The following is a 15,969-nucleotide window of genomic DNA, read 5'->3' on the forward strand; positions in this document are numbered from 1 at the left end:
GGGGGGCATATATACCTGGCACTGGGGGATATCTGGCACAGGGGGGCATGTATACCTGGCACTGGGGGATATCTGGCACAGGGGGGCATGTATACCTGGCACTGGGGGATATCTGGCACTGGGGGGGCATGTTATACCTGGCACTGGGGGGCATGTATACCTGGCACTGGGGGCATATCTGGCACAGGGGGGCATATATACCTGGCACTGGGGGCATATCTGGCACAGGGGGGCATATATACCTGGCACTGGGGGATATCTGGCACAGGGGGGCATGTATACCTGGCACTGGGGGCATATCTGGCACAGGGGGGCATATATACCTGGCACTGGGGGATATCTGGCACAGGGGGGCATGTATACCTGGCACTGGGGGATATCTGGCACTGGGGGGGCATGTTATACCTGGCACTGGGGGATATCTGGCACTGGGGGGGCATGTTATACCTGGCACTGGGGGGCATGTATACCTGGCACTGGGGGCATATCTGGCACAGGGGGGCATATATACCTGGCACTGGGGGCATATCTGGCACAGGGGGGCATATATACCTGGCACTGGGGGATATCTGGCACAGGGGGGCATGTATACTTGGCACTGGGGGATATCTGGCACTGGGGGGGCATGTTATACCTGGCACTGGGGGATATCTGGCACTGGGGGGGCATGTTATACCTGGCACTGGGGGGCATATCTGGCACAGGGGGGCATATATACCTGGCACTGGGGGCATATCTGGCACAGGGGGGCATATATACCTGGCACTGGGGGATATCTGGCACAGGGGGGCATGTATACCTGGCACTGGGGGCATATCTGGCACAGGGGGGCATGTATACCTGGCACTGGGGGCATATCTGGCACAGGGGGGCATATATACCTGGCACTGGGGGATATCTGGCACAGGGGGGCATGTATACCTGGCACTGGGGGATATCTGGCACTGGGGGGGCATGTTATACCTGGCACTGGGGGATATCTGGCACTGGGGGGGCATGTTATACCTGGCACTGGGGGGCATGTATACCTGGCACTGGGGGCATATCTGGCACAGGGGGGCATATATACCTGGCACTGGGGGCATATCTGGCACAGGGGGGCATATATACCTGGCACTGGGGGGCATATCTGGCACAGGGGGGCATATATACCTGGCACTGGGGGATATCTGGCACAGGGGGGCATGTATACCTGGCACTGGGGGCATATCTGGCACAGGGGGGCATATATACCTGGCACTGGGGGCATATCTGGCACAGGGGGGCATATATACCTGGCACTGGGGGCATATCTGGCACTGGGGGGCATATATACCTGGCACTGGGGGCATATCTGGCACAGGGGGGCATATATACCTGGCACTGGGGGATATCTGGCACAGGGGGGCATGTATACCTGGCACTGGGGGCATATCTGGCACAGGGGGGCATATATACCTGGCACTGGGGGATATCTGGCACAGGGGGGCATGTATACCTGGCACTGGGGGATATCTGGCACTGGGGGGGCATGTTATACCTGGCACTGGGGGATATCTGGCACTGGGGGGGCATGTTATACCTGGCACTGGGGGGCATGTATACCTGGCACTGGGGGCATATCTGGCACAGGGGGGCATATATACCTGGCACTGGGGGCATATCTGGCACAGGGGGGCATATATACCTGGCACTGGGGGATATTTGGCACAAGGGGGCATGTATACCTGGCACTGGGGGCATATCTGGCACAGGGGGGCATATATACCTGGCACTGGGGGATATCTGGCACAGGGGGGCATGTATACCTGGCACTAGGGGATATCTGGCACTGGGGGGGCATGTTATACCTGGCACTGGGGGATATCTGGCACTGGGGGGGCATGTTATACCTGGCACTGGGGGGCATGTATACCTGGCACTGGGGGCATATCTGGCACAGGGGGGCATATATACCTGGCACAGGGGGGCATATATACCTGGCACTGGGGGATATCTGGCACAGGGGGGCATGTATACCTGGCACTGGGGGGCATATCTGGCACAGGGGGGCATATATACCTGGCACTGGGGGATATCTGGCACAGGGGGGCATGTATACCTGGCACTGGGGGATATCTGGCACTGGGGGGGCATGTTATACCTGGCACTGGGGGATATCTGGCACTGGGGGGGCATGTTATACTTGGCACTGGGGGGCATGTATACCTGGCACTGGGGGCATATCTGGCACAGGGGGGCATATATACCTGGCACTGGGGGCATATCTGGCACAGGGGGGCATATATACCTGGCACTGGGGGATATCTGGCACAGGGGGGCATGTATACCTGGCACTGGGGGCATATCTGGCACAGGGGGGCATATATACCTGGCACTGGGGGATATCTGGCACAGGGGGGCATGTATACCTGGCACTGGGGGATATCTGGCACTGGGGGGGCATGTTATACCTGGCACTGGGGGATATCTGGCACTGGGGGGGCATGTTATACCTGGCACTGGGGGGCATGTATACCTGGCACTGGGGGCATATCTGGCACAGGGGGGCATATATACCTGGCACTGGGGTTATATCTGGCACAGGGGGGCATATATACCTGGCACTGGGGGATATCTGGCACAGGGGGGCATGTATACCTGGCACTGGGGGCATATCTGGCACAGGGGGGCATGTATACCTGGCACTGGGGGATATCTGGCACTGGGGGGGCATGTTATACCTGGCACTGGGGGGGCATGTTATACCTGGCACTGGGGGATATCTGGCCTTGGGGGGGCATGTATACCTGGCACTGGGGGATATCTGGCACTGGGGGGGCATGTATACCTGGCACTGGGGGATATCTGGCACTGGGGGCATATCTAGCACAGGGGGGGCATATATTCCTGGCACTGGGGGATATCTGGCACTGGGGGGGCATGTTATACCTGGCACTGGGGGATATCTGGCACTGGGGGGGGGCATGTATATCTGGCACTGGGGGATATCTGGCACTGGGGGCATATCTGGCACAGGGGGGCATATATACCTGGCACTGGGGGATATCTGGCACAGGGGGGCATATATACCTGGCACTGGGGGATATCTGGCACTGGGGGCATATCTGGCACTGTAGGGGCATTTCTGTATCTGGCACGGGGGGCAATGTATATCTGACACAGTGGGGGCATTTGTGTATCTAGCACTGTGGGGCAATGTGTATCTGACACTGTGAGGCAATGTGTATCTGGCACTCTGGGGACATTTGTGTATCTGGCACTGTGGGGCAATGTGTATCTGGCACTCTGGGGACATTTGTGTATCTGGCACTGTGGGGCAATGTGCATCTGGCACTGTGGGGCAATGTGTATCTGGCACTGTGAGGCAATGTGTATCTGACACTCTGGGGACATTTGTGTATCAGGCACTCTGGGGACATTTGTGTATATGGCACTGTGGGGCAATGTGTATCTGGCACTGTGGGGTTATATGTATCTGGCACTGTGGGGCAATGTATATCTAGCACTGTGGGGCAACGTGTATCTGATACTATTGGGGTCATACGTGTATCTGCCCCTCCCCCATATGTGTATCACGCATTTTCATTGGCCACGCCCCATGTGGCATTTGGCCACACCCATTTTTTTTGCGCGCACACAGTACCCGTAAGACATTTTCTCTACTTGCACCACTGCGGCCCTCATCCTGTACCTGCTGTGTGACACCCCCCCCCCCTCACCCTGTACCTGCTGTGTGACACCCCCCCTCACCCTGTACCTGCTGTGTGACACCTCCCCCCTCACCCTGTACCTGCTGTGTGACACCCCCCCTCACCCTGTACCTGCTGTGTGACACCTCCCCCCTCACCCTGTACCTGCTGTGTGACACCCCCCCTCACCCTGTACCTGCTGTGTGACACCTCCCCCCTCACCCTGTACCTGCTGTGTGACACCACCCCTCACCCTGTACCTGCTGTGTGACACCTCCCCCCTCACCCTGTACCTGCTGTGTGACACCGCCCCTCTCCCTGTACCTGCTGTGTGACACCGCCCCTCACCCTGTACCTGCTGTGTGACACCCCCCTCACCCTGTACCTGCTGTGACACCTCCCCCCTCACCCTGTACCTGCTGTGTGACACCGCCCCTCACCCTGTACCTGCTGTGTGACACCGCCCCTCACCCTGTACCTGCTGTGTGACACCCCCCCTCACCCTGTACCTGCAGTGTGACACCGCCCCTCACCCTGTACCTGCTGTGTGACACCTCCCCCCTCACCCTGTACCTGCTGTGTGACACCGCCCCTCACCCTGTACCTGCTGTGTGACACCGCCCCTCACCCTGTACCTGCTGTGTGACACCCCCCCTCACCCTGTACCTGCTGTGTGACACCCCCCCTCACCCTGTACCTGCTGTGTGACACCCCCCCTCACCCTGTACCTGCTGTGTGACACCCCCCCTCACCCTGTACCTGCTGTGTGACACCCCCCCTCACCCTGTACCTGCTGTGTGACACCCCCCCTCACCCTGTACCTGCTGTGTGACCCCTCACCCTGTACCTGCTGTGTGACCCCCTCACCCTGTACCTGCTGTGTGACCCCCTCACCCTGTACCTGCTGTGTGACCCCCTCACCCTGTACCTGCTGTGTGACCCCCTCACCCTGTACCTGCTGTGTGACACCTCCCCCTGTACCTGCTGTGTGACCCACTCACCCTGTACCTGCTGTGTGACACCTCTCCCCTCACCCTGCACCTGCTGTGACACCTCCCCTCTCACCCTGTACCTGCAGTGTGACACCTCCCCTCTCACCCTGTACCTGCAGTGTGACACCTCCCCTCTCACCCTGTACCTGCAGTGTGACACCTCCCCCCTCGCCCTGTACCTGCTGTGACACCTCCCCCCTCACCCTGTACCTGCTGTGACACCTTCCCCCTCACCCTGTACCTGCTGTGTGACACCCCCCCACCCTCACCCTGTACCTGCTGTGACACCTCCCCCCTCACCCTGTACCTGCTGTGTGACACCCCCCCTCACCCTGTACCTGCTGTGTGACACCCCCCTCACCCTGTACCTGCTGTGTGACACCCCCCACACCCTGTACCTGCTGTGTGACCCCCTCACCCTGTACCTGCTGTGTGACCCCCTCACCCTGCACCTGCTGTGACACCTCTCCCCTCACCCTGTACCTGCTGTGTGACACCTCCCCCTGTACCTGCTGTGTGACACATTCCCCCTCACCCTGTACCTGCTGTGTGACACCCCCCCACCCTCACCCTGTACCTGCTGTGTGACCCCCCCCCCCTCACCCTGCACCTGCTGTGACACCTCCCCCTCACCCTGTACCTGCTGTGACACCTCCCCTCTCACCCTGTACCTGCAGTGTGACACCTCCCCCCTCACCCTGCACTTGCTGTGACACCTCCCCCCTCACCCTGTACCTGCTGTGACACCTCCCCCCTCACCCTGTACCTGCTGTGTGACACCCTCCCCCCTCACCCTGTACCTGCTGTGTGACACCTCCCCTCACCCTGTACCTGCTGTGTGACCCCCTCTCCCCTCACCCTGTACCTGCTGTGTGACCCCCTCCACCCTCACCCTGTACCTGCTGTGTGACACCCCCCTCACCCTGTACCTGCTGTGTGACACCCCCCTCACCCTGTACCTGCTGTGTGACACCCCCCTCACCCTGTACCTGCTGTGTGACACCCTCCTCACCCTGTACCTGCTGTGTGACACCCCCCTCACCCTGTACCTGCTGTGACCCCCTCACCCTGCACCTGCTGTGTGACACCACCCCTCACCCTGTACCTGCTGTGTGACACCCCCCCCTCCCCCTGTACCTGCTGTGACCCCCTCCCCCTGTACCTGCTGTGTGACCCCCTCCCCCTGTACCTGCTGTGAGACACCCCCCTCACCCTGTACCTGCTGTGTGACACCTCCCCCCTCACCCTGTACCTGCTGTGTGACACCCCCCCTGTACCTGCTGTGTGACCCCCCCCCACCCTCACCCTGTACATGCTGTGTGACGCACCTCCCCCCTACCCCCTCACCCTGTACATGCTGTGTGACACACCTCACCCCCTCACCCTGTACCTGCTGTGTGACACCTCACCCTGTACCTGCTGTGTGACACACCTCATCCCTCACCCTGTACCTGCTGTGACACCCGCCCCCACCCTGTACCCGCTGTGTGACACCCGCCCCTCACCCTGTACCCGCTGTGTGACACCCGCCCCTCACCCTGTACCTGCTGTGTAACACCCCCCCTCACCCTGTACTTGCTGTATGACACCCTCCCCCCTCACCCTGTACCCACTGTGTGACACCTCCCCCCTTACCCTGTACTCGCTGTGTGACATCTCCCCCCTCACCCTGTACCTGCTGTGTGACATCTCCCCCCTCACCCTGTACCTGCTGTGTGACACACCTCCCCCCTCACCCTGTACCTGCTGTGTGACACCCCCCCTCACCCTGTACCTGCTGTGTGACACCCCCCCTCACCCTGTACCTGCTGTGACACCTCCCCCCTCACCCTGTACCTGCTGTGTGACACCTCCCCCTCACCCTGTACCTGCTGTGTGACACCTCCCCCCTCACCGTGTACCTGCTGTGTGACACCTCCCCCCCTCACCCTGTACCTGCTGTGTGACACACCTCCCCCCTCACCCTGTACCTGCTGTGTGACACACCTCCCCCCTCACCCTGTACCTGCTGTGTGACACACCTCCCCCCTCACCCTGTACCTGCTTTGTGACACACCTCCCCCCTCACCCTGTACCTGCTGTGTGACACCTCCCCCCTCACCCTGTACCTGCTGTGTGACACCCTCTCCCTTTGCCCGCTCTGTACAGGTGACACTACCCGGTGGTCTATCACAGGTAATGTCCCTCCCCCGGGTGCCCGCTCTGTACAGGTGACACTACCCGGGGTCTGTCACAGGTAATGTCCCTCCCCCGGGAGCCCGCTCTGTACAGGTGACACTACCCGGGGTCTGTCACAGGTAATATCCCTCCCCCGGGTGCCCGCTCTGTACAGGTGACACTACCCGGGGTCTGTCACAGGTAATATCCCTCCCCCGGGTGCCCGCTCTGTACAGGTGACACTACCCGGGGTCTGTCACAGGTAATATCCCTCCCACGGGTGCCCGCTCTGTACAGGTGACACTACCCGGGGTCTGTCACAGGTAATGTCCCTCCCCCGGGTGCCCGCTCTGTACAGGTGACACTACCTGGGCTCTGTCACAGGTAATATCCCTCCCCCGGGTGCCCGCTCTGTACAGGTGACACTACCCGGGCTCTGTCACAGTTAATATCCCTCCCTCGGGTGCCCGCTCTGTACAGGTGACACTACCCGGGGTCTGTCACAGGTAATGTCCCTCCCCCGGGTGCCCGCTCTGTACAGGTGACACTACCCGGGGTCTGTCACAGGTAATATCCCTCCCACGGGTGCCCGCTCTGTACAGGTGACACTACCCGGGGTCTGTCACAGGTAATATCACTCCCCCGGGTGCCCGCTCTGTACAGGTGACACTACCTGGGCTCTGTCACAGGTAATATCCCTCCCCCGGGTGCCCGCTCTGTACAGGTGGCACTACCTGGGCTCTGTCACAGGTAATATCCCTCCCCCGGGTGCCCGCTCTGTACAGGTGGCACTACCTGGGCTCTGTCACAGGTAATATCCCTCCCCCGGGTGCCCGCTCTGTACAGGTGACACTACCTGGGCTCTGTCACAGGTAATATCCCTCCCCCGGGTGCCCGCTCTGTACAGGTGACACTACCTGGGCTCATTCACAGGTAATATCCCTCCCCCGGGTGCCCGCTCTGTACAGGTGACACTACCTGGGCTCTGTCACAGGTAATATCCCTCCCCCGGGTGCCCACTCTGTACAGGTGACACTACCTGGGCTCTGTCACAGTTAATATCCCTCCCTCGGGTGCCCGCTCTGTACAGGTGACACTACCCGGGGTCTGTCACAGGTAATGTCCCTCCCCCGGGTGCCCGCTTTGTATTTGCACATTACATGTTATGTATTTGGTGGTCCTGCTGGTAATTGTATTGAACCCACTGACATTGGGTAAATGGAGCAGTGGGGCAGTAGACAGCGGAGGTACATTGGTCGGGTTGCTCTGGTAATAAGAAGATGAGATCATTATGGGGTAATTAGTCACCTGTTTGAGCATACATTGTAACTTATAATACTGAGTTGTGTTTCTCCGCTACATAAAACCAATGCTGGGATATTACCAAATGATCTTAGTATAATCCTATAAATGTACAGATATTCTTTTGTGGCTACTGAGATGTGTGTTCTACGTACAGCCCCCCATGTGCCCCGTCCCCCACATTTCTATATTCAGATAGGTCATGGATGAGTTGCGACGTCCATACAATCTCCCGAGTCTCATTTGTTCCTTTTATGCCACAATTTTGGGCCAGATAAAAACCCACAAATTCTATTTTTCTCAGGTCTCCTGTCCTCCCTCATCTCTCCGTTACTAACGTCAGAAATGATGTATGTGCAGAGCGGATCGCACATACGTGACTGTAACATGACGTGCCCTGTGTCTTCTAAATACGTGGAACTGTCCAGGACGTGTGGACAGCGGACAGAGCCTCAGCATCTTCTGTTACTTTATTGTGACGACAAGTCGGTGCATAATAACTACAAACGCGTCAGCCTGGACACAAGGAGCGGCTGCTGGACCCTCGTAGATGCTGGGAAACAAGACTCCTGCGTGTATACTATCCACCTTTATGGTACTCCAGAAGATCCTCTGAAATCTACACACGTCTCTGTACTAGGTAACGTCTCAGGGACTGAATCTTATATCTCCTATATAATAGCCCAGATCTGTGACTCTGTGCCTGGGTCTCTAACGCTGAGCGTGGCTAGGAGCTCTCATGGGGTTAGTGGCAGGTCTATCACACCCAGCCCACAGCTGATTGGGCGAGACACGCCCTCCCACACAGGTTACATCCAATGGGAGGCTCTGCCCTTTGGCTGCTGTGTGTTCACAGAGCAGGATTAGCACTGGGGCTGATGGAGCTGCAGCTCCAGGCCCACACCCCAATATAGGCCCACTGCATCTGCAGCAACACACCCTCCAACACTTTACACATAAACAACGCTACAAATGCGGAAAGGGGGTGTGGCCATGGGTAATGGGGGGGTGTGGCCACGTCCCTTTTCCAATACTTTCAGTGGAAGTTTGGAGAGCCAAAAAAACGGTACAGACCATAAAAAAAAGGGACTATACCTGCCAGAAAGGTGCAGCTGGAGGGTATGCCTCTGCATCTGCAGCAAGTCTCAGCGCTGTACATAGGGGGGGAAACCAAATTTTACTGCAGCGTCCTATGGGGATCATTCGAAGCCGTGCGAGCGGGTCAGAACTGCGCATGGGCGGCAATGCGAAGGCGCGTCGCTGCCGGGCGACGGCTGTCGCCAGACAGCCACGACAATAACGAAGAAAGAGTTTGCAGCGGCGAACGCAAGAAGATTGACAGGAAGAGGCCGGCCGGAGGCGTCAACTGACCGTTTTAAGGGAGTGTCTGTCCGAACGCAGGCGTGCCCAGCCGTTTCCAGGGAGGGATCCTGACGTCAGCTCCGTCCTGGATGATCGCAGCGGGTGAATAAGTCCTGAGCTGTGCAGAGACTGAGCTCTCTGCACAAGCATTTGCAGCCCTGCAGAGATTCCCCCCTCCCCTGTAGGCAGCGACTACCTGATCACAGCAGTGCTAAAAGTAGCCGGCTAGCGATCAGGTCCGAATGACCCCCTACCTCCTGCTGCCAGTCCACCTGCCCCCTCCGGCATCAACAATCCCCACTCCCTAGCCGCGCCGCAGGTGGAACAAAAGCTGCTGCGGCCACCGGCACAGATGTGTATGAAAGCGGCGCAGCGGAAGGCTTTCATAGCCCTCCCTGCGCCGCATACTCTCTGAGCCCCGGAGCCTCCTCTGCGCGTGATGTCACAGAAGTGCCTCCCGCCACAGCCGCGCCCAGATCCCCAGAGGCCCTGACTCCGCAACACAGCACCTGGGCTGCCGGCCTGGAAGCTCCGAAATGGCTAATGTAACGGATAGAGAGGGTGATATCGCGGAGGGTAATGTCTGGACGCTGAATCAATGTAAAAGGTGACAGTGCTGTGCAGTGCAGTGGGTGTGCAGGGTCAGCCAGTCAGTCAGTTCTGCCAGCCAGTCACTATTGTTAGCGCCGGTGTCCCAACGCGCCGCATTACAGGGAAGTAGACGCACTAAATAAACTACAACTCCCAGCAGCCCTTAGCGCTGAAGCATTCCGGCCCTTAGGGCTGCTGGGAGCTGTAGTTCATTGAGTGCATGTGTGAGCCAAAGGGAGGACAGCAGCTTAGCTGCTTCCAGGAGGAGAAGCAGGATAAGCATTACCTGCCCCTCCCCCACTCACAGTACCTCCGGGCCCCATCCACAGCACCCCCACACCCCCCCTCCACCACCCGGGATCCGGTCTGAAGATAGACCGTGTCTAGGTTGACAATGTTTAGGTCGACCACTATAGGTCGACAGTCACTAGGTCGACATGGATGGAAGGTCGCTAAAGGATTGATAAATCTGCACAGAATAGGTTTAATGATATTTGTATTACTATTGTAATATATTAAACCAACATAATGCCTACTGCATGGTAAAGTAATTTCAGCAATGGGTTGGTGGTGCTCCCGGAAAATAGTTCAGAAAACTATATGGAAAATGTGGTCTTAGGAAAAGAACGAAAGACAAAGAGCTGCTATATGTCTTTTCCAGGGCACACTTTGAAAAATATATGATTAGTTATAAAAATGTGGGTGAATTAATACGTAACTTTTATTGTGATATACTTACTAAGAGGGAGGAAGCGAATAAACAAATTTGAGGCGAAAAAATGTTTGTTTAGGAGGGCGAAAATATGTTTACTCCCTTTATGTATCAAACAAAGAAAATTTTTCCTTTTGTTTCTGAATTGAATAGATATTAATGGGAGTAAATAGGCTCCATGGGGTTGAGTTATGCCATACCTGAGTATCCAAGTCAAACAGAAGACCCGAAAGTGCACACAGAGCTGGAACGGCTTATTGATATGAGAATAAAATACCTACGGTACCTAGTATTCCCTGGTGGTCTCCCAACCGGGTACTGACCAGGCCCTGCAGTGTATGGCTTCCAAGATCAGACGAGGTTGGGCATACTCAGTGCGGTTTGACCGTAGGTGAGTGAGTCTCAAATTATATGCAGTCAATTCCAGTGTGTGGTTATTTCGGGCAAATATAATAACTGAGATGCTCTAATGATAATTGCTCCCCTAAAAATGTAAGGGGAGATGAGGATGGTACTGTGCAGTGGAAAAATAGACCTTTTTTAATTTGGTATTTGTTTAAACCCTTATAGGGATCTATCATTAGTGATCCCTAAGGGATGGTGTCTCCACTGAGTATTCGTGAAAAGTCACATCACAGCTATGTATTCAAATCGCATAAAATATATCACATTTCTCAAAAAATAATAATAATGACATATGCTGTTAGTTGTGCTTGGTATCAGAATAGCAGTGACACTTACTAGATAAATCAAATAACCCCTTGAAATGAGCACAAATGGTATTTACAGCTACATGCTGATAGTCCGTCTGTGTATAGAAAAAATGTGTTAGCCCCACTGTGTCCTTGAGTTTGCTAAGGCACAGTGGAGGAACACTGTGCTCATATAGGGACCCCCCTGGTGGAAAAATGAAAAAACTGATTGCGGTGTTTAAATTAGCTGGGTACCTCGCTGGGTTGTATATTTCAAACCTTTTGTCCAGATGTCTGTACACATTGGTGGGCAGTGCAAGATCCGAGGCGTCCAGTGGGTATGAGTAGCAGTTTTTCAGCCAGGGAGGATCCGGGTTGTGGAGCCGATGTTCACGGTCCGCGCAACCGGAAGTTCGGGCGCCGGGACCGGAAGTGAACGTACGTTTCGCTCTGGGAGAGTGGATTGGGCTTCTTAGGCTACTGGACATTAGCTCCAGAGGGACGATCACAGGCCCAGCCATGGATGGGTCCCAGAGCCGCGCCGCCGTCCCCCTTACAGAGCCAGAAGAGCAGAAGAGGTCCGGAAAATCGGCGGCAGAAGACGTCCTGTCTTCAATAAGGTAGCGCACAGCACCGCAGCTGTGCGCCATTGCTCTCAGCACACTTCACACTCCGGTCACTGAGGGTGCAGGGCGCTGGGGGGGGGCGCCCTGAGACGCAATAAAAATACCTTAGATGGCAAAACATACATCACATATAGCTCCTGGGCTATATGGATGCATTTAACCCCTGCCAGAATACATAGAAAAACGGGAGATAAGGCCGCCGATAAGGGGGCGGAGCCTATCTCCTCAGCACACTGGCGCCATTTTCCCTCACAGCTCCGTTGGAGGGAAGCTCCCTGGCTCTCCCCTGCAGTCACTACACTACAGAAAGGGTTAAAAAAGAGAGGGGGGGGGGGGGCACTAATTACGCGCAGTATTAAAGATACAGCAGCTATAAGGGGGAAAACACTTATATAAGGTTATCCCTGTGTATATATATAGCGCTCTGGTGTGTGCTGGCAAACTCTCCCTCTGTCTCCCCAAAGGGCTAGTGGGGTCCTGTCCTCTATCAGAGCATTCCCTGTGTGTGTGCTGTATGTCGGTACGTTTGTGTCGACATGTATGAGGAGAAAAATGATGTGGAGACGGAGCAGATTGCCTGTAATAGTGATGTCACCCCCTAGGGGGTCGACACCTGAGTGGATGAACTGTTGGAAGGAATTACGTGACAGTGTCAGCTCTGTACAAGAGACAGTGGTTGACATGAGACAGCCGGCTACTCAGCTTGTGCCTGTCCAGACGTCTCATAGGCCGTCAGGGGCTCTAAAGCGCCCGTTACCTCAGATGGCAGATATAGACGCCGACACGGATACTGACTCCAGTGTCGACGGTGAAGAGACAAATGTGACTTCCAGTAGGGCCACACGTTACATGATTGAGGCAATGAAAAATGTTTTACACATTTCTGATAATACGAGTACCACCAAAAAGGGGTATTATGTTCGGTGAGGAAAAACTACCTGTAGTTTTCCTGAATCTGAGAAATTAAATGAGGTGTGTGATGATGCGTGGGTTTCCCCCGATAACAACTGATAATTGCTAAAATGTTATTGGCATTATATCCTTTCCCGCCAGAGGTTAGGGTGCGTTGGGAAACACCCCCTAGGGTGGATAAAGCGCTCACACGCTTGTAAGGGCTCTACCCTCTCCTGAGATGGCCGCCCTTAAGGATCCTGCTGATAGAAAGCAGGAGGGTATCCTAAAATGTATTTACACACATACTGGTGTTATACTGCGACCAGCAATCGCCTCAGCCTGGATGTGCAGTGCTGGGTTGGCGTGGTCGGATTCCCTGACTGAAAATATTGATACCCTAGATAGGGACAGTATATTTTTGCCTATAGAGCATTTAAAAGATGCATTTCTATATATGCGTGATGCACAGCGGAATATTTGCCGACTGGCATCAAGTCTAAGTGCGTTGTCCATTTCTACCAGTAGAGGGTTATGGACACGACAGTGGTCAGGTGATGCGGATTTCAAACGGCATTTGGAAGTACAGGTTGAGTCTCCCTTATCCAAAATGCTCGGGACCAGAGGTATTTTGGATATGGGATTTTTCCGTATTTTGGAATAATTGCATACCATAATGAGATATCATGGTGATGGGACCTAAATCTAAGCACAGAATGCATTTATGTTACATATACACCTTATATACACAGCCTGAAGGTAATTTTAGCCAATATTTTTTATAACTTTGTCCATTAAACAAAGTGTGTCTACATTCACACAATTCATTTGTTACATATACACCTTATACACACAGCCTGAAGGTCATTTAATACAATATTTTTAATAACTTTGTGTATTAAACAAAGTTTGTGTACATTGAGCCATCAAAAAACAAAGGTTTCACTATCTCACTGTCACTCAAAAAAGTCCGTATTTCGGAATATTCCGTATTTCGGAATATTTGGATATGGGATACTCAACCTGTATTGCCTTATTAAGGGGAGGAGTTATTTGGGGTCGGTCTTTCAGACCTGGTGGCCACGGCAACAGCTGGGAAATCCACGTTTGTACCCCAGGTCGCCTCTCAACATGAGAAGACGCCATATTATCAGGCGCAGTCTTTTCGTGAACAAGCGGGCAAAAGGTTCCTCATTTCTGCCCCGTGACAGAGGGAGAGGAAAAAGGCTGCAGAAATCAGCCAGTTCCCAGGAACAGAAACCCTCTCCCGCCTCTGCCAAGCCCTCAGTATGACGCTGGGGCTTTACAAGCAGAATCAGGCACGGTGGGGGGCCCGTCTCAATGAATTTCAGCGCGCAGTGGGCTCACTCGCAAGTAGACCCCTGGATCCTTCAGGTGATATCTCAGGGGTAAAAATTGGAATTCGAGACGTCTCCCCCTCGTCGTTTCCTAAAGTCGGCTTTACCGATGTCTCCTTCTGACAGGGAGACAGTTTTGGAAGCCATTCACAAGCTGTATTCCCAGCAGGTGATAATCAAGGTACCCCTCCTGCAACAGGGAACGGGGTATTATTCCACACTGTTGTGGTACCGAAGCCGGACGGCTCGGTGAGACCGATTCTAAATCTAAAATCTTTGAACACTTACATACAGAGGTTCAAATTCAAGATTGAGTCACTCAGAGCAGTGATTGCGAACCTGGAAGAAGGGGACTACATGATGTCTCGGGACTTCAAGGATGCTTACCTTCATGTCCAAATTTACCCTTCTCACCAAGGGTACCTCAGGTTTATGGTACAGAACTGTCACTATCAGTTCAGACGCTGCCGTATGGATGGTCCACGGCACCCCGGGTCTTTATCAAGGTAATGGCCGAAATGATGATATTCCTTCGAAGGAAGGGAATTTTAGTTATCCCTTACTTGGACGATTCCCTGATAAGGGTAAGATCCAGAGAACAGTTGGAGGTCGGTGTAGCACTATCTCAGGTAGTGTTGCGGCAGCACGATTGGATTCTCAATATTCCAAAATCGCAGCTGGTTCCGACGACTCGTCTTCTGTTCCTAGGGATGATCCTGGACACAGTCCAGAAAAAGGTGTTTCTCCCGGAGGAGAAAGCCAGGGAGTTATCCGAGCTAGTCAGGAACCTCCTAAAACCGAGCCAAGTGTCAGTGCATCAATGCACAAGGGTTCTGGGTAAAATGGTGGCTTCCTACGAAGCAATCCCATTCGGCAGATTCCACGCAAGAACTTTCCAGTGGGACATGCTGGACAAATGGTCCGGGTCGCATCTTCAGATGCATCAGCGGATAACCCTGTCACCAAGGACAAGGGTGTCCCTCCTGTGGTGGTTGCAGAGTGCTCATCTTCTAGAGGGCTGCAGATTCGGCATTCAGGACTGGGTCCTGGTGACCACGGATGCCAGCCTGCGAGGCTGGGGAGCAGTCACATAGGGAAGGAATTTCCAGGGCTTATGGTCAAGCCTGGAGACATCACTTCACATAAATATCCTGAAGCTAAGGGCCATTTACAATGCTCTAAGCTTAGCAAGACCTCTGCTTCAAGGTCAGCCGGTGTTGATCCAGTCGGACAACATCACGGCAGTCACCCACGTAAACAGACAGGGTGGCACAAGAAGCAGGAGGGCAATGGCAGAAGCTGCAAGGATTCTTCGCTGGGCGGAAAATCATGTGATAGCACTGTCAGCAATTCCGGGAGTGGACAACTGGGAAGCAGACTTCCTCAGCAGACACGACCTCCACCCGGGAGAGTGGGGACTTCACCCAGAAGTCTTCCACATGATTATAAACCGTTGGGAAAAACTCGACAGGTATTGCGCCAGGTTAAGGGACCCTCAGGCAATAGCTGTAGACGCTCTGGTAACACCGTGGGTGTACCAGTCAGTGTATGTGTTCCCTCATCTGCCTCTCATACCCAAGGTACTGAGTTTGATAAGATGGAGAGGAGTAAGCAC

The 15,969-nt window shown here is 54.7% G+C and overlaps 1 protein-coding gene and 1 pseudogene across 1 annotated transcript in view; one reads left to right on the plus strand and one right to left on the minus strand.

The window, feature by feature from the left end:
• Nucleotides 1-15,969, plus strand: part of LOC135030608 (uncharacterized) — a 65,935-nt gene that overhangs the window by 16,433 nt on the left and 33,533 nt on the right. The gene's annotated exons all lie outside the window — the stretch shown is intronic.
• On the minus strand, nucleotides 11,062-11,180 carry LOC135052176 (5S ribosomal RNA; annotated as a pseudogene).

The sequence above is a fragment of the Pseudophryne corroboree genome, chromosome 2 (genome assembly GCF_028390025.1).
Source record: "Pseudophryne corroboree isolate aPseCor3 chromosome 2, aPseCor3.hap2, whole genome shotgun sequence".
Taxonomy (NCBI): domain Eukaryota; kingdom Metazoa; phylum Chordata; class Amphibia; order Anura; family Myobatrachidae; genus Pseudophryne; species Pseudophryne corroboree.